The 22,587-nt window shown below is 39.8% G+C and overlaps 1 protein-coding gene and 1 long non-coding RNA gene across 3 annotated transcripts in view; one reads left to right on the forward strand and one right to left on the reverse strand.

Annotated features, from left to right (window-relative positions):
* Positions 1-743: 743 nt before the first annotated feature.
* On the reverse strand, positions 744-7,567 carry LOC120535652. The gene is made up of 4 exons (XR_005634953.1): positions 7,026-7,567; positions 2,210-2,344; positions 1,626-1,717; positions 744-956 (listed from the first exon to the last, which is right to left on the reverse strand). It is a non-coding gene; the product is annotated as an uncharacterized LOC120535652 (long non-coding RNA).
* Positions 6,294-22,587, forward strand: part of LOC120535651 (mixed lineage kinase domain-like protein) — a 104,982-nt gene continuing 88,688 nt past the window's right edge. Inside the window, exons 1-2 of one of the 2 annotated variants that reach the window (XM_039763607.1) lie at positions 6,294-6,442; positions 6,558-6,676. The gene's annotated coding sequence lies outside the window, so the exon portion shown is untranslated. Of the gene's footprint in view, positions 6,677-22,587 lie in introns of both variants that reach the window. The other variant, XM_039763606.1, reaches the window with a different exon arrangement.

Below are 22,587 nucleotides of genomic sequence, written 5' to 3' on the forward strand. Positions count from 1 at the left end.
ACCTCGGTGACTTCAGTCCCAGAGATGGGAGAGCCCACCTCAGAGTCCCAGGCTCTGCTTCCTCATTGGAAGGCATGTTAGTGGGATTGAGGAGGTCTTCGAAGTACTTAACCCACCGACCCACAACGTCCCGAGTCGAGGTCAGCAGCGCACCATCCCCACCATATACTGTGTTGACACTGTACTGCTTCCCCCTCCTGAGACGCCGGACCGTGGACCAGAATCTAACATGCCTTCCAATGAGGGATGAGACAAAGAGCGGTTCAACAAACCTCCGATGAAGAATAAAAACCTTGGACGACGTTTTCCCTTGCCTGGACGCGGGTCACCGGGGCCCCCCTCTGGGGCCAGGCCTGGAGGTGGGGCTCGATGGCAAGCGCCTGGTGGCTGGGCCTGCACCCATGGGTTCCTCCTCCCCATGGGCTCACCACCTATGGGAGGGGCCAAGGAGGTTGGGTGCAGTGTGAGTTGGGTGGTGGCCGAAGGCGGGGATCTTGGCTGTCTGATCCTCGGCTACAGAATACCTATAAGGGGTGACATTCTTCAGAGGGGTGTGTCAAGGCTTCTCCAAGGTCCGGCTTCTGGTTCTTCAAGGAGTCCGTCATCCTATCGACTACACCAATTGTGGTAAATAATCAAGCCTTGACACTCAAAGAGGTTTGGGGCAGCTCCTGTATACTTGAATGTTGGCTGGAAATGGAAAAAAAAGGTCTATACAGACAAGAGTCCAAAACAGAACTGAACAGGTTAGGAAACATGGCGGATTTATATATAGTTGAACAGCAGGAAGAGGGGGGATCTTGGGACTGGAACCAGAAATGACATAATCAGGCTGTGTTCTTGGAATGTGAAACTGCAAGTGACGTCTCTTGGGGTGGAACCGGAAGTGACATCTTCTGGGGCAGAACTAGAATTGATGTCTTCATCGGAGCCAGACGGAATTTCTCGCATTTGGTCTGCGGGGAGATAAGAGAAAGGATTAATGCACACTGCCACCCCGGTCTGACTGGCCCCTTTTACTGCCTCCGTGCGCATGTGTGTGACACTGGTTAATAACACTTATAAAGAGTAATTTTAATCCCCAATTGAAATTAATTAAAATTTCAAATGTCACACAACAGATGCTTTTAATTTTCCCAAGATCTTTTACTGCTTTTTTAGATCAGTCCCAACTTTAAAGCTACCTTCATAATATTTGAATTCTCTTGAGAAAACATTTGTCCTGCTTTTGTTAGGATAACTTACATACGATCAGAAAGTGATCAGACTTTGCTATTGCTTATTACTGTGTATTAATGTAAAATAGTCACTGAACTGGACTTATTGCCAGTTTAGAACAGCATTTCATTCTCTCCACTATAATTGAAATATGTGTCATATGTGTTATGTGCTTTAGTCAAACTGTAGCTTCTGTTCTTTTCAGTTCAAAACAAAACTGAACCCCTGGGAAAAAAGTGTCTATTGCTGTCTTAAGAGAAGAGGGCAAATTAAATCTAAACAGGACAGGAAAAGAAGGGGAAGTCCCTGATGTAGAACTCAGTAAAAGGATAAGTACATCAAGAGCATGTAGTATGAGAAACAAAGACATTACAGATCCTCAGTTGAATTCTTCCTTAAATACATACCAAATACCAGTGCCATCTTCAACAAGGAAAAGATGATTCAGAGATGCTGGCCTTAAGAGTCAGGGTATTAAAGAAAAAAACCATATCTGAAGCTGGAAAATAAAAATTAAAAATTAAAATGGGCAAAAGAACACATACAATGGAAAGAAGACAACTGGAAAAGCATATAATAGTCAGCATTTTGGAATCACTTTTGTATGAAATTTTCAGTTTCAATCTGTCATATAGAATAACCTTGTAATATACAATTTTAAAGATTTAACTAATAACCAATTAGCATATATACATGACTAAATAAGAATAAGCTAAGGAAGATTAAAATTAGAAACTTTTGACTGGCATTGTGTGAAATCTAAAATGTGAGTTGAAAATTATGTACTGTATTATTCACTAATATTAGAGTTTCTACTTGGGAAATTTCACCTTTCTACTTCATTGTGTTCCCAGTTATATCCAGTTAGCCAACTAAATGCATTTAAAGTTTATTCTTCCAAGTACAATTCAACCACAAAAAATATTCTGACCGATCAGATTATTTCATTTTACTTTTTACTGTATATTTTTAAGTGAAAAGTCAGCATTACCTCACAATTCTGATAATTTGAGTAGCATTGTTTTTTTGCACATTGTCCAATCCAATTAAGGGCTTTCACTTCCAAAGGCTTTCATGTGAAATTTCTGACCGGGAAACTTTTATTCTTTTCAATTTGTCCTATAACCTGTGGACACAACAATATAGTGACCAGACACAAAATGAGAGCACCCATGAGAACTAGAAACACAAAATGATGCTCAGAATAGTGTCACCATCATAGTAGTAAATTGCAAATAAAAGAAAGTAAGACACACTATTCTTTTGTGTTAAAAATTCCTTTCAGTATATTTACTTCTCTAGGAAAATCAACAAGTACCTTCCATCATCAAGCTTTTTTCCAAAAGGGTATTAGATTTACATCTAGGAGGAGTGCAGTGGCTGTGGGTTTTCATTGCAGCAACTTTCTTAATTGGTAATCAATTACTGTTTCTAATGGAATAGACTTATTTTGCTACCTGGCTTTCCAACTTGTTCTTTGGCTGCTGGTTAAGGAAAATATAAAGAATGAATGTTTCTGAATATTTAAAAGCAAGAAAAGTAGGTTCTATTAGTAGCCTTAACTGGTTACTAATTGGGAAAGTTGCTGGAACAAAAACCTGCAGCCACTGTGTCCACCAGGATCTAAGTTTGATACCCTCAATTTATTTAGTGATGAACCTGCAAAGAGTTAAAATAACAACTCTGATAACCTGTTTTATCCTTTAATATTTGTGACACAAAATTATTTGACTTCAGGTTCATTAAAAAAACACAATTGAATTTAAAACTGCAATTTTGGCGTAAGTTAAGAGACTTGTGTGCACCCAAAGGTCCTGACAGGAGGGCCTTTAAACATTTCTAAGAGAAAACAATTGGATTTTTTTCTCTATTCTAGGGCAGAAGAGACTGAAGGTGATGTACTTGATGAAATGTGGAGCTCAGATGATAAAAAGGTTGATAAATTGATTCAAATGCTGATAATCATTGTGTTCCTTTGGGACCAGGATGGCCGGCCTCCATATACTGTAATGGGTGTGTCCCTGTGACGATGTGGGTTCTGGCTCCACACTCCCATTGCTATTGGAAGCACTCGAACCTCACACCGTCGATAATGAAACCGAGTGAGCTAGTCAATGGAGGCAAATTGAGCATCTAAGCAAGGGGAAGGTAAAAAGTGCAAAAGTGCTTTTATTAAAACAGTCAAGAAATCAAAAACAGTGTTCCAATAAATAGTGCAGTTCTTCATTAAATTAATAATCCATAAAACGAACACGTGGAGGTTAAAAATCAATAAATAGAAAAAAAACACATCCTTAAAAACGAGAGGTTAAAATCTTCTTGTGGAAGCAGTCTTTAAAACAACAACAAACAAATCCGGTGCATCATTTGTTAGCGTCTCACCTGCTAATCCCGTTTGGGCATCGCAGCAGGCAAGACGCTCTCTGCAGCTGCCCTCCTGAAACACACGCACGAGACTGGAGACCTCCCAATCCCTGGCTTCGGTATGGCACTCATCCCATTCCCGGAGAACTTGGTTTCCCACAACGGCCAGGTCGCTCACGTTGGGGATTCCCACCACCAAGTCTCCCGACTTCCGCTGCCTTTCAATGGCCTCGCGCCAGTCGCCTTCCCTGGTCACTCCCGCTACCTGATCGCTCAGCGGGAGCGACATCAACACCAACACGTGGGTGTCGGCCTAACACCCAGCTTCCATGCAGCTGTCCACGAGCGCTCATTCGCTCGCCCGTCCGCTCGCTCTTCGCGGCTCTCTCTCACCGACCTGCTTCCTCTACTACTCCCGATAACCTCCGTCCTCTCCTTTCTCTCTCCGATCGTTTCTTTTTTCCCCTTCAAAACCGACTCGCGCTTCTTTTTAAAATGACGAGGGCCACAGCAGCTGCAGCATTAGCCGCGGGACAATCATGAATGTGGGCAGTTCCTCACCTGTGCATTAGGTGAGAAACGCCCACACCCTACGGATCGTCCCGCGGCTCACTATGGCTAACGTCCCCTCGCTAAGCCGCGAGCACAATGATTATTTATTTAAAAATGGCCTTTACTCAACGAGCTGTGGACCCATATCACCACAGTCCCCAGGCCTTACAAATAAGCTTTCACATACTGTAATGTTAAAGTCTGGATGGCATGTTTTTACAAGCCTGAAAATGCCAAATGTTTTCGTGACCAAAGAGGAATTTAGAGCAAAAAACAATTTTAAATGTGGAGCAAGCAGTACATGCAACCCTTAAAACATCTGTAATGTCTAGTACTGCCCCATTTCAAAAAAACATTGCATTTTAAGGTTTTTCTTTCATATTTTCACTATCTACAAGTTTTATAGTAGCTGCAAACTATAATTTCTTTATGATATTTATGGGTCACACATAAACTAGAAGTATCACGACAGTAACAGTCTCACTAGGTATATTGAGAATGTTTAAAAGCACCAAAAAAGACCAAGCTTGCTGCCAAGCACTATTTTAGTCATTACTAGCAGACGCCCGTAGTATACGGCAGTGTAAGAATGGGAATGGAAAACGGTGAGAAAGGAATTCAGAAATCAAGAAGAAAGAAATCATTTTTGAAAGACCCAGTTATGAATAGGTGTTTTGTTGGAGACAACAGATAATGAGTCGAAACATCTAACCCTAGAAAAAGCCACGTACAACTGACTGTGGCTGAAGACTGGTTGTTGTAGATTAACGCAAATCTTTGCAAACGTAATGCAAAGCGTGATGTTGGAGAATCTTGGAAAGAGCTTGAATTTCAGGTTCACCACCATAAACTCCAGATGTTGCCATGTATTGATAGTACTCATGATATGTTGTGATAATTTGACTTGTGTTGGCAAGAACAACAGAAAGAACGTCTCCAAATCTGTCCCAATGTGATGCAACAAAATCTACTAGTGAGAGTGCATTGCCTAAGTCAACCATTTGTGTCAAGAAATAACCCACTGATAGAAACAGGCAGTTGCCGGATCCCGGAATAGAGATGATGTTGTACAAAAACCCGTTGACATAGAAGATACTGTCATTCATTTTATAACAAAGGCTTAGGAAACAATCGTCGCAGTAAAATGAAAACAGCAAGGAGTGAAACCAATAGCAAGGAGCGAAACCAATGACAATGGTCGAGAGAGTACCTTCCTGTAGCAGGCTATGGAAAAGACTCCCAGGCACACATGGCTGAAGTGAAAGGTCACGCAGTCAGGGTTGATATAGGGCGGTGATGTGACACCAATCGGGTCATGAGAAAGGAGCGGGGAACACGGTAGTCTGAAGGAGGAATAGGAATCGAGAAAAGCGGTGTGGGGGTGTATGAGAGGCCGTAGGCAGTCTGGGGAAGGGTTTGGAAGAGGAGGAATAGGAATCGAGAAATGCTGTGTGGGCTGCGTGTGGGGGTAAGGTTTTGAAGAGGAAGCAGGACGAACCAGAAGAGAAATATATATGAGATTATTACTGTCTTTATTTATCAATTGCCATGATTTATACTGCTGCTGGGATAGGCTCCGTCTCCACAACTCTGTCATGAAATAAACATATTTGAGAATGGTACAGTATGTGAAAACAACATACAATGTTATCTAGCCTAGGGTGACCAGATTATCAAAGTCCCAAACTGGGACACTTGTAGGCTGACCAGAGTGTCACGGTTCTAAAACAGGACACAGCTCAATCCAGCGACTGTGCTGTGCTACACACAAATAAAAATGAAGACCAGGAGGTTGAAGAACAAGTATTTTACTTGTCATTCTCATTTGCATTTGTACCTGTTTCTTATAAATTTAAATATCCAGTTATAATAACAAATACTGTACATTATAATATATTGTACTTCATAGTGAACACAATGGTTTAACCATACCGTATGCTAGTGATGAGGATTCATCCTGTAAAAGTGTTTCTAATATTTCAGTGCTAGTCACTAAACCACCAAAAACTATCCAACGTTTAATGTGCTTAACAAACATAATGAGAGACTGTACATGTCCCGACGGCTGTGTTACAAGACGGGAACCGCCACCCCACTCCAGTTCAGGACTAGGCACACCCATGTAATCATTCCGTACACAAGTAAAGGGACACCATAACAATCCTTCTGTTGAACCCAGACAAACGTTAATTGGCAAAAGACCTTTGAAGTTGTGAGCCAGCGGCGATAGCAGCTACGACAGTTTTAATATTTTAACGCTACTCATTGACCAGAAACGCACTAAAAGAAATTAACAACTGTTAAAAAAGTTAGAAGTATTATGTTAATGCTATGCCTTTAGTCAATACCAATCCTGGAAATTCCACATTCAAAATTTAAAAGACCCATATCACTGCAATTGTTTCTTCCTTTTTACTCGGCAGGTTACAGCAATATTACGGACAATAAGACCCAGAAAGCACAACGTAAAACTTGAACTCCAAGGAAAAGCAGAACTGCGAGGAGTGTGAAGGCGGAAAACTATAGCTTTCAAGACGTAAAGGTAAAATATAAAAAGACCATTGTTTATACCCTGCTTCCTAAACTATTCGCGTTTTTCATGTGTTGTAATATTGGGCCGCGCAAACAGTGAGAGTTAAGTGCTGGCATGTAGTGTTTTTCTTTCACATATGCCGTATATTGCATAATGCTTATTAAAGTGTGGTTTCTGCACTGAGTCCAGTAATTGAAGGTCAACTTAGGTCTTTATAATTCTGATTTTACAAAAAAAGTTGTGTTTTTAATCTCTCTACCAGCGAATTTATCAAATTAATGTGCATAGTTTTAAAAAAAGCAATTTAAACTCATGTGACTTTTTTTCTTAACTGCATTTAAGTATAATTCTCAGTTACCTTTCTGCCGTTTTGTGCTTCATGTAAAACCTGGTATCCTAAAATGATTAGATCGAGTTAATAAAGTTGCACGGGTTCAACGCTAACACTAGAAATTCCAATTCCGAGTTTGCAGTCCTGCCCTGTTACTGCCTGTCTGAATTTTCTCCATGCAGTCTATTATGTTCTCACAAGCAGTTGATGAGCTACTTGACTTTTTGCTGTCACAAATCAGCTCTGTGTTACCGACTGTGTTTTCTTGACTGGCGCAATTTGCTGCTCCGTAGACCTTGTCTTGGAGTTAAGCAGAAGCGTGTGTGTATGTTAAAAATAATGGTCAGGGGTTCTTTGTCTTCTTTTCCTACAGAACAGTACATGAGTCGTTTACGTTGTGTGTAGCATTTACGACGAGTTTCAGATTGCTTAGAACAGATATGTACCATTACATAACAGAAAGCTGAGCTGGCCCCGAGGAAGAATACGAACTGCGATGATTTCTAATTTAGTGCAGGCATCGCCAAAGACACTATTGTACTTAAGTATATTAGGGCCCCAAAAATAGAGACAGGGTGAAAGAAAGAACAAAAAAAAAATCAGGTCTTTCGACCTTAATTTTGACATTTCAGCTTTTATATTGTAGTTTATTTCGTTTCAACATTTCAACTTTAATTTTATAAATCATTTCGTGACATGATTTTTTTCTTCATTTGGTCCCTATTTTTTTTTTCTTGTCTGTGGCCCAAATACACTTCATACTATTAGTGTGTTTCAGCCTCAGCAAACTTAACAGGAAAATATAAAAAAAAACGATAACTGACAATGATTTACACTACAGGACCAGGGCAGGAGACGATTGATACAAAGCTCCTATTTCAGGGCAAATCTATGTATGTCTCTCATCTTTTCATTGCAAAGAATTTCTCCTATATATTTTTTTAATTTTTTACTTACAAGCAAACTAATACAATATGCTGCTTCAACAAAGCTGACTATACCTTACACTAGTGCTGTACCGACAGCCTCCTTTTATACATGTTCCAAATTTATAAATACCATATGAGCTGCATTATCACTATGCCCTAAATGTTGATCATGGTTATTTACTTTGATATTTTTAGCTACAGTACGTATATATTTTATCTATTCAAGCCCACTTGACAATACTTTCAAGTATTTATCTATGCCCCAATTTTAAACATACAGTATATAGGTCACAGCTATTTTCCTAAACAACATTGCCAATTATTTCTGATTGACTTATACATTAACACAATCTTTGCATTGTAAATGTGCTCTCACAATTCTCACTCTTGATGTTTTCTGAAATGGTATGTCTAGTTTATCAATAAAGTCACCTCCCTTTTCTGGTTGACTTGCTTTTATCATGCCCATTTCCACTTCCCCAGTAGGCAGTACGGTGGTTGGGGGCAGGAGTCGCAAATGTCTCCTTTTCATGCGAAGAATGCCGCTTTCTGTCTGAATCAGGTAAAACCTTGGTGTGGTATACTTTTGGATTACCTTTGCAGGTGTTGTCCAACCCTGTTTGTCTAGTTTCAGCAGGACCTCATTACTAGGTTTCTTTCTTTTGTTGTTACTTTGAACTTGATTTAGATCTGGCCATTGTAGAAGCAAGTCCTTTTCAAGAGTCGGGATGGGTGTCCTCAGGTGATGCTCAAGCCTTAACTGTGCTGGGTTAAAGCCAGTTGCTTGGAGGGATGTCCTGTAGGTCTATAACTCAGCAAAGCAAGAAAATGATCTTTTTGTTTCAGGATGTGTTTGATTGTTCATACAGCTCTTTCAGCCTCTCCATTGGCCTGCAGTAGGTGAGGGTTTACAGCAATATGTTGTAAAACGTAGATTCTTGAAAATTCTTGCCAAAAAATTGAGGGTCATTATCTGTCACTAAGATGGCTGGACATCCTTATCTTGCAGACATATTAATTAGGCAGAACTGCACAGTCTTGCCTGACATATTTGGCAAGAATGCTGCTTCTACAGTATATATCTGGAGAAACAGTTCACTACCACAAGATAATTAAACTTCGCAGAGATCAGCAGCAGTTCTCTCCCAAGGTTGACTTGGAGGGGTGTTGAGATGGGTGGTTCTCTCTTTTGTGATGGCCTTGTTGTCAGACAGTCTCTGCAGGTTTTGAGATGCGTCTTAATATCTTTGCTTGTGTCAGGCCACCCAACGCTCTGTTTGGCATGTTCATGGCACATGCCAATTTCCTAGTAACCATCATGAATTCTTCCAATGATTTCAGCACATAGGACTTGCGGTCACCATGCAGTAGTAATCCATCTCATGGAGTGAATATACATCTATGGCTTGAAAATAAGCCTTAATTCTGTAAGGCACTTTAGAAATGTAATTCGGCCATCCTCTGTTAACTAACTGTATAACTAACTATAATACAGGACCTTTTTTGTTTTGTAACCTTGTCAAGGTGTGAATGAGAGATGGGCCAAGCTGCCTGTATTTCTTCTTCTTGTGCTTCATCATATCCGCTCATCTGTCTCTATTTGGAGAGTGTTTGAGAGATATCATAAGAGTGGGTCAGCTTTCACTTTCTTGCTGTCAGGTTTGATGCCATGCTCATCCACACTTTGCCCCAGGATACGAAGCTGCTTTTGCTTTAGCAGACATTTTTCTTTTTTGAGTTTTAATCCAGCCTTGTTGATTGTTTGCAGAACTCTCCTGAATCTTCTCTCATGTTCCACTGTAGAGATAAGAATGTAATCCATGTATGTTTCAACACCTGGGTGATCTTTGAAAAGTTTTATCATCTGCTTTTGAAAATCTCAGGTGCACTAGTGATCCCAAATGAAAGGAAATGGAAAAAGAACCTTCCTAAGGGAGTAGTAAATATTGTGAGTTTGGCATTATCTTTGTCTAAAGGAATTTGCCAAAATCTGTTTGCTGCATCAAGCAATGAGAACATTTTGGCATTTGCTAGTTTTGGAAGTTGGCAAGATATATTTCTGTCTTTGTACGACCTTCTTAAGATGTTTAAGATGCACACACATTCTCACTAACCCATTTTTTTACCACTGGAAACACTGGCATACACCACTCTGTTGTTTCAGTTATCTCTTCGATAACTAGCCCAAGGTTAGTGGTCCCCATATAGCTCCCCTACTTGGTGTATTAGACCCATTGCGACAGCTGCATTGTGACCTAATAAGTTGCAAAGAGCTACCCTAAGCATGGAATCCTTCCTCCAGAACTCTCCAAAATTGCTCCAGTACCGCTTAACTGTGCCTAAATGTTCAGTGTGCTTAGTGTTGACTTAGATATTATTGATGTGTCTGCCACTGTATTTATTTTAAAATCTATTTCATTGTCCTGAATGATTAGCTGCACTCTCCACAGCTTACAGGTGTATTGCATATTAGTTATGGCCCCAAGAAAAATGTTTTTTTGCCACTCTGTGCATTACAATACAATAAAATACAATTGACTCTCAAAGAAGACAAAGGAAAAACTCCCAAAAAAACCCTAGTAGGGAAAAAATGGAAGAAACCTTGGGAAAGGCAGTTCAAGGAGAGACCCCTTTCCCGGTAGGTTGGGCATACAGTAGGTGACAAAAAGAAGTGGGTAAATACAATACAATACACAGAACAAAACACAAGTAATCCTGAATACAATATAACAGTAAAATAAAAAAATTGCAAGTACAGAGCAGAATTTAACAGTTGATGGTATCCCATGATATGATTTGGATTTGTTTAGAGTCCTGGAGACCTTGGCCATCAACCTGCCTCCCCCTGTTGGCACTTCCACAGCTGAGACAGCGCTTGGCCAGCCAATCCAATGCAAGGACCCCTCTACCCAATGTTTCCTGCAATCCTCCATTGGAGATGACTTTACCTTAGGGAGGCAAAGCAGCTTAGGAGGGTTTAGGAACTAGAGTTATGTGTTAGTACTTTCTTGTTCTTGTAATGATTCTTGCAGCAGCATTTTGGATTAACTGGAGGCTGTATAAAGAACAATTTGAACATCCAGTGAACACAGCTTTGCAGTAGTCAGTCCTACTAGAGATAAATGCGTGAATTAATTTCTCAGAATCCTGTTTATTTAGAAAGCTCCTTAATTTTCCAATATTTTAAGATGGAAGGAATATGATTTGGACAACTTTGTAATGTGTGATTTAAATGAAATGCTAGAGTCAAAGATAACTCCTAAGTTGCAGGCTGATTCAGTAAAATTAATGGTGATTCCACCTGAGTTAAATGTTGACAAAATATTGCTGCAATGAACATCATTACCTCCAATAATCAACATCTGTGTTTTATTAGTGTTTAAAGACAAGTAGTTCTCCTCCATCCACTCCTTTAATTCATTAACACAACTAATTAAAGACAATATCGGAGAAACTTCATTTGATCTAAAAGAAAGGTATAACTGGGTGTCATCTGCATACGAATGAAAATTATAATGTGATGTTTTTTAGTGATAGATCCCAGTGGAAGCATGTAAAGTGAAAACAGTAAAGGTCCCAGTACTGAGCCCCGCAGGACACCATATCTCACTTCTGTGTAATGATGGAATACGTCAGCACATTTCTGTACGTATTGGAATCGATTTGATAAATAAGAACTAAACCAAGCTAGCACAGTGCCTGTGAGCTCAATGTCAGTTTACAGCTTGTGCAGTAAAATAGAATGGTCAATGGTGTCAAAACTCTGTAGTCTAACAACATAATTACAGTGGAGTTTCCTTCATCAAAGGATATCAGAATGTCATTTACAACACTAATTAGTCCCATTTCTGTACTATGACCAGTGCAGAAAGCAGACTGGAATTTCTCAAATAAATTGTAATAGATAGATACTTTATTAATCCCAAGGGGAAATTCACATACTCCAGCAGCAGCATACTGATAAAAGAACAATATTAAATTAAAGAGTGATACAAATGAAGGTAAAACAGGCAATAACTTTGTATAATGTTAATGTTTAAACCCCGGGTGGAATTGGTAGAGTCGCATAGTGTGGGGGAGGAGCAATCTCCTCAGTCTGTCAGTGGAACAGGGCAGTGACAGCAGTTTGTTGCTGAAGCTGCTCCTCTGTCTGGAGATGATACTGTTTAGTGGTTGCAGTGGATTCTCCATGATTGACAGGAGCCTGCTCAGCGCCCGTCGCTCTGCCACGGATGTCAAACTGTCCAGCTCCGTACCTACAATAGAGCCTGCCTTCCTCACCAGTTTGTCCAGACATGAGGCATCCTTCTTCTTTATGCTTCCTCCTCCACACACCACTGCATAGAAGAAGGCACTCGCCACAACCGTCTGATAGAACATCTTCAGCATCTTATTGCAGATGTTGAAGGACGCCAGCCTTCTAAGGAAGTATAATCAGCTCTGTCGTCTCTTGCACAGAGCATCAGTATTGGCAGTCCAGTCCAATTTATCCAGCTGCACTCCTAGGTACCCTCTGCACACAGTCACCTCTGATGATCACGGTGTCCATGAGGGGCCTGGGTCTCCTAAAATCCACCACCAGCTCCTTGGTTTTGCTGGTGTTCAGTTGTAAGTGGTTTGAGTCACACCATTTAACAAAGTCCTTGATTAGGTTCCTATACTTCTCCTCCTGCCCACTCCTGATGCAGCCCATGATAGCAGTGTTGTCAGTGAACTATTATATAGTTATATTGGAAGTCCGATGTATATAGGCTGAATAGGACCAGAAAAAGAACAGTCCCATGCGGTGCTCCTGTGTTGCTGACCACAATGTCAGACCTGCAGTTCCCGAGACGCACATACTGAGGTCTACGATCCATGCCACCAGGTATGAATCTACTCCCATCTCTGTCAGCTTGTCCCTAAGGGCTCGTTTATACTTCATGCTCAGAACACGTACGCGCCCACATCATGGCTGCCACGCGTTCTCAGCGTTCATTTGATGTGTCCTCTGAGCAGGTCCTCAGAAATTAATGCGACACGTGTGCGAGTATCAGTACCAGCAAAAAGGAGGGGGGTCAGTGTGCTAAAAGTTGTGACGTCAGAGTCTCTGTTTACTATCTACATGTGACAGAAAGCTTTGCGGATCCTATGAGATCGGTGTGCGCGCTTTGATGTTTGATGAATGGTTCGATGTGGTCAAGCAAAATGCCGACAGATGTATTTGTGGTGCTTTTACATTCAAGCGTCACATATTCCCGATCGTTATGACACGATACATTTTAAAAGTCTCACATATCGTCTTCTGTGCCGTATTTTTTTTGCAAGTTCACAACAGCAACATAATGTAGAACTCTGTATTTGAGCCACTGAGAAAAAAAATTAAGGACTTGTTGAAAACGTGTATTTTGTGATTAAAGTGGAAATTTCGGCTTTAACCTCATAGTTTACTTTGTCATTAAAGCAGACCATCGTAAACGTCATCCCAGTTTTTAATTGCTACGGCAAGCAGCAATAGAACACCACACAGAACACATTAAATGTATGATATTAAATCTTTATATTTATACTTGATATCACTTTCATGATGAAATTCATTAAAGTGTGTATGTTACATTTTACAGATAAATCGTTAATTTCGTATAAATAATGAATATTGTTAATAATTACACACATGGGGGTGACACAGTGGCGGAGCGGTGGAACTGCTGTCTCGCGGGGAGTCATGTCACTGGTATTCCCTGCTTGGATTCCACACTGTGCACCAGTTTCCTTCCAAAGATATGCAGATTTGGGGATTTGGTGCTGCTAAAATGACGCTAGTGTATGTGTGTGGTTGTATTCACCTTGAGATGAGCTGAGGCCTCGTCCAGGGATTGTTTCTCACACGTTTCCAATGCTTGCTGGAAGAGACACATACATGGATTGACGGATTTAATCAATAAACATCATTTTCAGAGAAATTGCGGTAAGGTGTCATCGGAATTTAATGGGTGTTCTAGGCAATTCCCAACACAGAGAAACCGAACATGTTCTCACCATGATAATATCTCACACTGGCACCTGGTGGATTCCTCCAGATTTACGTAAAGTACGAGCGCAAGTATAAACACTACAATGCTTGCGTAGCAGGAGCGTCCGCTGCAGCATGTGTCGCTTCGCGTGAAGTATAACCACGGCCTTAGGAACAGAGGTTGGATGGTGTTGAAGGCATAAGTTCAATAAAGTTAACAAAAATATAATAATATTATTATTATATAATATAATAATATATATTATATAACAATAATAATAAGTTGAAGGCATATGGTGATGCATAAGGTGTGACTGAAGCTGATTGGTGACTACTTTTTCTAGTATTTTTGAGATAAAGGGTAAATTTGAAATGTGTCTATAGTTATTAAGAAGTTAATATTATTAAGTTGCTGTCAGCATTTACATTATTAACTTGTAGAGAGTGACATACAGCTACAAAGTGGACTCTTTCCGCATTTGAGGGACTCTGTATTTCTTGCTGCACAACATTCAAATGGTTGGTGCTGCCTGCCAAAGTATTTACATTTTCTGTAGACTGACTTGAATGCATTAAGCTGTCCGTGTCCTTGCTTCTTAGTGGTTCCACAGCTTTCACTCTTTTCCTTTTTAAATGCTGTCTTTGGTCAGCATGGCGGCTTCACATAATGCTGCACTTGTGCTCTGCTCTGGGATTTGACCTTTAATATGTTCAGTCTGGCTTGCAAATTTGCAGGCCTTTTTGAGTGTTAGGTCTGGCATTATATGCATTTTTTGTGACAACTCTTTGTCCAGAGCACCGATTACCAACCTGTCTATAATATTTTAATTCTTTGCGCTATCAGAAGTGCAAGTGTCCTCGAGATTGTGCAGACACTGTATGTATTCCTCCACAATGTCTTCCTGTTTCTGAATGCGCTGGAGGAACCGTGACCTCTCATGTATTATATTAACTTTCAATTTGAAACAACTATTCAGTTTATCAAGCACAATATCGTATTTATTCTCATCACCTTCGGCAGTATATAAGAATGTTTCCCTATTTGTTCTGGCTTTGACCCCAAGGAATACATCAGTGTGCCTACATGCACCTCTCCAGGCTGTTTGTCTTACTTAGTTGCACCAGTGAATTCACTGTCTCCATTCAGGCTTGTGCTCTGAGTGGCTGAAACCAAAGTTGTGTGGAGAAGTGATCTTCGCTATTTCAGTACTTCTGACACCATGTAATGCTCAGTGAAACCAAGGAGGCAAAATAATACAATAACAAAACCGAAAACTTCTTACTGACTGACTCAGTTTATACATGCACCAGCTTTAATACATAACGTATGTACTTCAGTATGAATATGCACTAAATAATCCATCACATTACAAGTGTTTCCACTTTTTATTACATAGAATTTCTCCTAAATGTTCTAGTTCCACTTACATGGGCCCCAAAGTTTGGTGGTTATAGGTATGTGCATGAATAGCTGTTTGAAGTTTAGCTGAGTACTGTTGCCACTGATTTTTGGTTAGTATTCTGTTTTTGTCAACTCTCTTATTATCTTTGACATCTGCTTAGATTTTTGAGTACAGTATGTCACTCATAAATTTTTACCATGAGTGACCCAGAGAAGGAACAGGGCTTTTTCATTTTGAAAAAAATTACAGGGGGAAGTAAAATACTTGCAGAAAAAAGTGTCTGGTATTACATTAGACCTTAATGAAAATATGTACGAGGTAATAGTCTCCCTATTCTTCTTCTTATTCTTTCAGCTGTTTCCGTTAGGGGTTGCCACAGCAGATCATCTTTTTCCATATCTTTCTGTCCTCTGCATCTTGTTCTTTTACACCCATCACCTGCATGTCCTCACTCACCACATCCATAAACCTCCTCTTAGGCCTTCCTCTTTTCCTCTTAGCTGGCAACTCTATCCTTAATACTAGAATTACCAGAGCCTTGGCTTGATCTATATCTAATCTATCATCTCAATCTTTATAATTATAACTATCAACGTAATAATAAGCTGCATGGCAACAACTCTTGGGGGAATAGGAAATTAAGACCTAAACTATTTCACTTCCAGTTAAGACTATAATATGACACCAAAAACTCAGAATCAGTGTCTCCATGATGGGACAGTTAACTTCGTAAGCTGGAATGTTAAAGGCCTGAATCACGAATTAAAGAGAAAGAAAGTACTTTCTCACCTAACAGGTCTAAATGCTAAAATAGTATTTTTACAGGAAACCCACTTACTAAGTAAGGATCAGTTCCGGCTGCAAAAAGACTGGACTGGCCAAATGTTCCATTCTAGTTTTACAAAGAAAACTAGAGGGGTGGGAATTCTCATACATAGAACAGTACCATTTGTAGCATCAGATGTAGTATTGGATCCTGAAGGGAGATATGTGATGGTCATGGGAGACTTATCTAACTGTAAAATGATTTTGATAAATGTTTATGCACCTAATGTTGATGATAAGGAATTTATACAAAATTTATTTGCATCCATTCCCAATCTGAACACTCATAAACTTATAATGGCTGGGGACTTTAATTGTGTTCTAAATCCACTTTTAGATAAGACTTCCTCCACAGGGGGAACGGCAACTAACACCGCAAAGATAATTACAAAGTTTATAACTGATCACAACTTATCAGATCCCTGGAGGTTTTTAAACCCAAATTCAAGAACATATTCTTTCTACTCACCAGTACATCATTGCTACTCAAGGATTGATTACTTCTTTATAGATAATAACTTCTTGCCTAAGATTAAATCTTGTAAATACGATGCTATTGTTATTTCAGACCATGCTCCGATGATCTTGGAGCTGAAATTACTAAGCCCCATACACTCACCCCAGATGGCGTCTCAATCCGCTTCTATTAGCTGACGAGAATTGTACTGAATTTATATCCAAACAAATTGAATTCTTTCTAGAGACAAATACATCCCCTGAGATCTCTGCAGGAATACTCTGGGAAACTCTTAAGGCCTTCTTAAGAGGACAGATTATCTCATATCTTTCCCACAGAAATAAATCCGCGAAGAAAGTAGCAGAGATAAAAGCGAAATTACTAAAATAGATGAAGAACATGCCAGACTACCAAGCGAGACTCTACATAAGAGGAGGCAGGCTCTACATTCAGAATTAAACCTCTTGACAACTAAAGAAACCGAACAACTAATTTACAAATCCAGACATCATTATTATGAACATGGAGAAAGCTAATAAGCTTTTAGCAACAAATTCACAAGCAAGATGCATAGCGCAACGCAATCTCGTAATTACTAACACGAATGGAGATAAAATCATCGAACACAAAAATATAATGTACACTTTTAGAGACTACTATAAATCCCTATATACTACTGAGTTTAAAGAAGACAATATACAATCTAATGCATTTCTGGATAAATTACAGATACCACAAATTGACGCTTTTAGTGTGGAGGAACTCGATAAACCTCTGTCATTATCAGAATTACTGGATGCTATAAAGTCACTCCAAGGTGGAAAAGCAGCAGGCCCTGACGGCTACCCTGCAGAGTTTTACAAGAAATTCTCCTCAGCAGCTAGCTCCCTCCTATTAGCAACATTTACAGAAGCCAGAGATAACCAATCTCTTCCACAAACCTTTCGCCAAGCACTAATCACTGTCTTTCCAAAACAAAATAAGGACTTATTACAATGTGCATCATACAGACCAATTTCACTTCTGAATAACGACGTTAAAATACTCTCTAAAATCATAGCTAGAAGGATGGAGAAAGTGCTCCCTCAGTAATATCACAAGACCAAACTGGATTTATTAGGGGCCGACACTTATCTTCAAATCTTGACGCCTGTTTAATGTAATATACTCACCAACTAAATCAAACACCCCAGAAATATTATTATCATTGGATGCAGAAAAGCATTGACATGATTGAATGGAAATACCTTTTACTATTTTGGAGAAGTTTGGGTTTGGCCCGAACATTTGTGCATGGATTAAATTACTGTATACTAACCCAGAAGCTTCAGTTTGCATCAATAACATTTGCTCAGACTACTTTAAACTAGAACGTGGCACAAGACAAGGATGCCCTTTGTCACCACTGCTGTTTGCAATTGCCATTGAACCACTGGCAATACATTGTCGAAATACTGATCAGATAAAGGGGATTAGCAGAGAAGGACTGGAACAGAAAATCTCATTATATGCAGATGACATGGTACTGTATATATCGGACCCAGAAAATTCTGTGCCTGCAGTCTTAGCAGCACTCACAGAATTTCAAAAGCTCTCTGGTCTCAGAATTAATCTGAATAAAAGTGTACTCTTTCCGTGAATTCAAGCATATAATATTAGATTAGACACCCTTCCTTTTATCATTGCAGAACAGTTTAAATACCTCGGGGTAAACATCACAAGTAAACATAAAGCTCTTTATCAACAAAATTTAATGTCTGCATGGAAAAAATTAAACAAGACTTGCATAGATGGTCAACCCTTCATCTCACACTAGCTGGAAGAATTAACACTGTTAAGATGAATATTCTTCCTAAGCTCCTTTTTTTATTTCAAAACATACCAATATACATTAATAAATCATTCTTTAAGCAATTAGATTCAACAATAACCTCATTTATTTGGAATTCTAAACATCCACGCATCAAAAGAGCGACCCTACAAAGAACCTGGACACAAATAGAAGAACATACACAGGCATGGACCGCAATAGAAGTAAAATCCTGCAGTACTTCTTTGTATTCCTTGCTTTGTGCTCCAATAAACACACGTTATCGGCAATACACTAATAACCCAATTGTGCTCCACTCACTTAGAATCTGGAACCAATGTAGAAAGCATTTTAAGACGGAGAAGCTTCTTTCTGTGGCACCCTGCAAAAGAACCACCTCTTTCAACCCTCACAAACATATGCAGTTTTAATATCTGGAAAAATTTGGAATTAACTTGCTTAGAGATCTTTATATAGACAACGTCTTTGCATCCTATGAACAATTACATTCCAAATTTAACATTCCAGCTACAAATTTCTTTCACTATCTTCAAATCAGGAACTTTGTTAAACAGAACCTTCCAGATTTTCCTCATCTTGCACCCTCATCCACGCTGGAAAGATTATTGCTCAATTTCAAGGAGTTAGACTCCATCTCTGCAATATATAAAATCCTTTTACAATCCCTCCCTTTCAAAGATCCAAGAGTACACTGGGAAAAAGATCTCTCAATTAATATATCAGAAAAGGAGTGGAAAGTAGCAATGCAGAGAATTCACTCGAGCTCCATATGCAAAGCATACAATTATACAACTAAAAATTATATATCGAGCACATCTGTCTCGACTAAAACTCTCCAAAATGTTTCCAGGGCATGATCCAACCTGCGAACGTTGCAACCAAGCCCCAGCCTCACTAGGTCACATGTTCTGGGCCTGCTCCAAATTAACATTATTCTGGACAAAAATTTTTAATTACCTCTCAGACAGTCTTGGACTCACAATCCCTCCTAACCCATTAACAGCTGTGTTTGGGGTTCTTCCAGAGGGGCTTAAAGTGGAGAAGGACAAACAAATTGTGATTGCATTTACTACACTGTTGGCACGCAGACTTATTCTGATAAACTGGAAGAACCCAAACTCTCCTCTTTTAAGTCAGTGGGAAACTGATGTGTTATATTATTTAAAATTGGAAAAATCAAATACTCAGTTAGAGGATCTGTGCAGACTTTTTTCAAAACATGGCAGGATCTAATCAGTAATATTTTGAAATGATTTTATAAAGCACAAAGAATTTGTTGATTTAGGTATTTTTAAAAGCCTTAAATTTTACACCGTTTGGCTTGCTCTCTCTCTCAAGGGTGGGGATCGATCTGTTCTTAGCATAATTCTTTTTTTTTTGTAAAAACTTGATTGCTATGTATTGATTGTAATAAAATTAATAAATAAAAAAAAAAAAAAAAAAAGAATTACCAGAGCCTACGAAAAAACTTGTAGATCCGTCCCACCTTAAATCGCATCACACCTCTCCATCAGCATCTTTTGTCCTGTAAATGTTTCAGCAAGCAGCCTACTATCACATCCCCCCACCGCCACACAGCTCGAGTTCTCAGCTCAAGTCTGTTTACCTGCGTGTTATAAATAAAGGTAAATAACATTCGATCTGGCTTTTATGTAAGTAACATATAAATAATGTTTTGGGCACATGCACTGTCCAAATCTAAACAGTAGAGTGGAGAGTCTATAGCTGCAGGTGGAAGCTGTCGTCGCTGTACTTTGTATATAAGATCCAGATCAAATGTTATTTACTTATTTACCTTTATTTATTTACTTACTTCCTACAGCGTAAAGTCACAAGCAGACTGCAGAGCTTCCTGTGTATATATACAAAGTATTGCGACGGCAAAAGTGCATTCTTTCTCCGATGTAGAACCGTCGTCATGATCTGAATTCACCTCTGTTAGTGCACATCTTTATGTGAAAACAGCAGTGTCAGATGGGGAGAGGGGTGGGATCGTGAATGCGACTGAGAGAATAAAACTGAATAAAAAAAAAACAAAGCTAACCTTTACAAGTATCATAAATTTACAGCGACTGTTACAGAATGAAATCAAATGTGTGTTTTTCTTCTAAGATAATAATAATAAGAGCAGCTCACTTCTCAAAATGGACTCATCCAGTCTCGAACCTGTGAAGTTTTGATTAGCAGTCAACAGTTGATACCGTTGCGCCACTGACGCGGTCATAGCAAATGCATGTCGATGTTGCACCCTAACGCGGGTTCTTTTTCTGCAGTTATATTCTCGGAATAGAATGCACTTGTTCTGTTATACAGTATTTATACCTTTTGTGAAAGTGTTTATTTGATATTTGGACTGAAAAACGTTTCTGTTTTAACGATGTGTTTACATAGAATGTTGTAGACACGGAACACACATGAAATGCATGTGTTCCAAATAACGATGTGGTATTTATAAAAGGTGTCATTTTGCTTGACTTCTCACTCTTTGCAACTCTAAGCAACTGACCTGCAGGTAAACAGACTTGAGCTGAGAAAACTATGTGGTGGTGGGGTATGTGATAGTATGCTGCTTGCTGCTTATTGACACATTTACAGGACAAAAGACGCTGATGGAGAGGTGCGAAGCGATTTATGGTGGGACAGATCTACAATTTTTTTCGTAGGATCTGCTAATTCTAGTGTTAACATTCTTTTCTCAATGTACTCAGCATCTCTCCTCTGCACATGTCCAAACCAACGCAATCTCGCCTCTCTTACTTTGTCTCCCAACCGTCCAACTTCAGCTGAACCTCTAATGTACTCATTTCTAAACCTATCCATCCTCGTCACACCCAGTGCAAATCTTAGCATCTTTAACTCTGCTACCCCCATCTCTGTCTTCAGCTTTCTGGTCAATGCCGCCATCTCCAACCCATGTAACATAGCTGGTGTCATTACTGTCCTGTTGACCTTCACTTTCATTGTTGCAGATAACCATCTGTCACAAATTACTCCTGACACTCTTCTCCACCCAGTTCACCCTGCCTCCACTCCCTTTTTCACCTCTCTTCCACAATCCCCATTACTGTATACTGTTGATCCCAAATATTTAAACTCATCCACCTTTGCCAGCTCTACTCCTTGCATCCTCACCATTCCACTGACCTCCCTCTCATTTACGTGTATTCTGTCTTGTTCCTACTGACCTTCATTCCTGTCCTGTCCGGAGCATATCTCCACCTCTCCAGGGTCTCCTCAACCTGCTCCCTACTGTCGGTACAGATCACAGTGTCATCAGCAAACATAATAGTGCACAGGGACTCCTGTCTAATCTCATCTGTCAACCTGTCCATCACTATTGCAAATAAGAAAGGGCTCAGAGCCGATCCCTGATGTAATCCCACCTCCACCTTAAATACATCTGTCACTCCTACCGCAGATCTCACCACTGTCACACTTCCCTTGTACATATCCTGTACAACTCTTACGTACTTCTCTGCCACTTCCGACTTCCTCATACAATACCACAGCTTCTCTCGAGGCACCCTGTCATATGCTTTCTCCAGATCCACAAAGACGCAATAGAACTCCTTCTGGCTTTCTCTATACTTCTCCATCAACGTCCTTGGAGCAAACATCGCATCCGTGGTGCTCTTTCTTGGCATGAAACCATACTGCTGCTCACTAATCATCACCTCACTTCTTAACCTAGCTTCTGCTACTCTTTCCCATAACTTCATGCTGTGGCTCATCAATTTTATCCCTCTGTAGTTACTACAGTCCTGCACATCCCCCTTATTCTTAAAAATCAACACCAGTACACTTGTTCTCAACTCCTCAGGCATCCTCTCACTTTCCAAGATTCTCTTAAACAATCTGTTTAAAAACTCCACTGCCATCTCTCATAAACGCCTCCATGCTTCCACAGGTATGTCATCTGGACCAAACGGCCTTTCCATTTTTCATCCTCTTCATAGCTGTCCTTACTTCCTCCTTGCTAATCCGTTGCACTTCCTGATTCACTATCTCCACACCATCCAACCTTCTCTCTCTCTCATTCTCTTCATTCATCAGCCTCTCAAAGTACTGTTTACATCTGCTCAACACACTCTCCTCGCTTGTGAGTATATTTCCATCTTTATCCTTTATCACCCTAACCTGCTGCACATCTTT

Source organism: Polypterus senegalus, chromosome 9 (genome assembly GCF_016835505.1).
Source record: "Polypterus senegalus isolate Bchr_013 chromosome 9, ASM1683550v1, whole genome shotgun sequence".
In the NCBI taxonomy this organism is placed as follows: Eukaryota; Metazoa; Chordata; class Cladistia; order Polypteriformes; family Polypteridae; genus Polypterus; species Polypterus senegalus.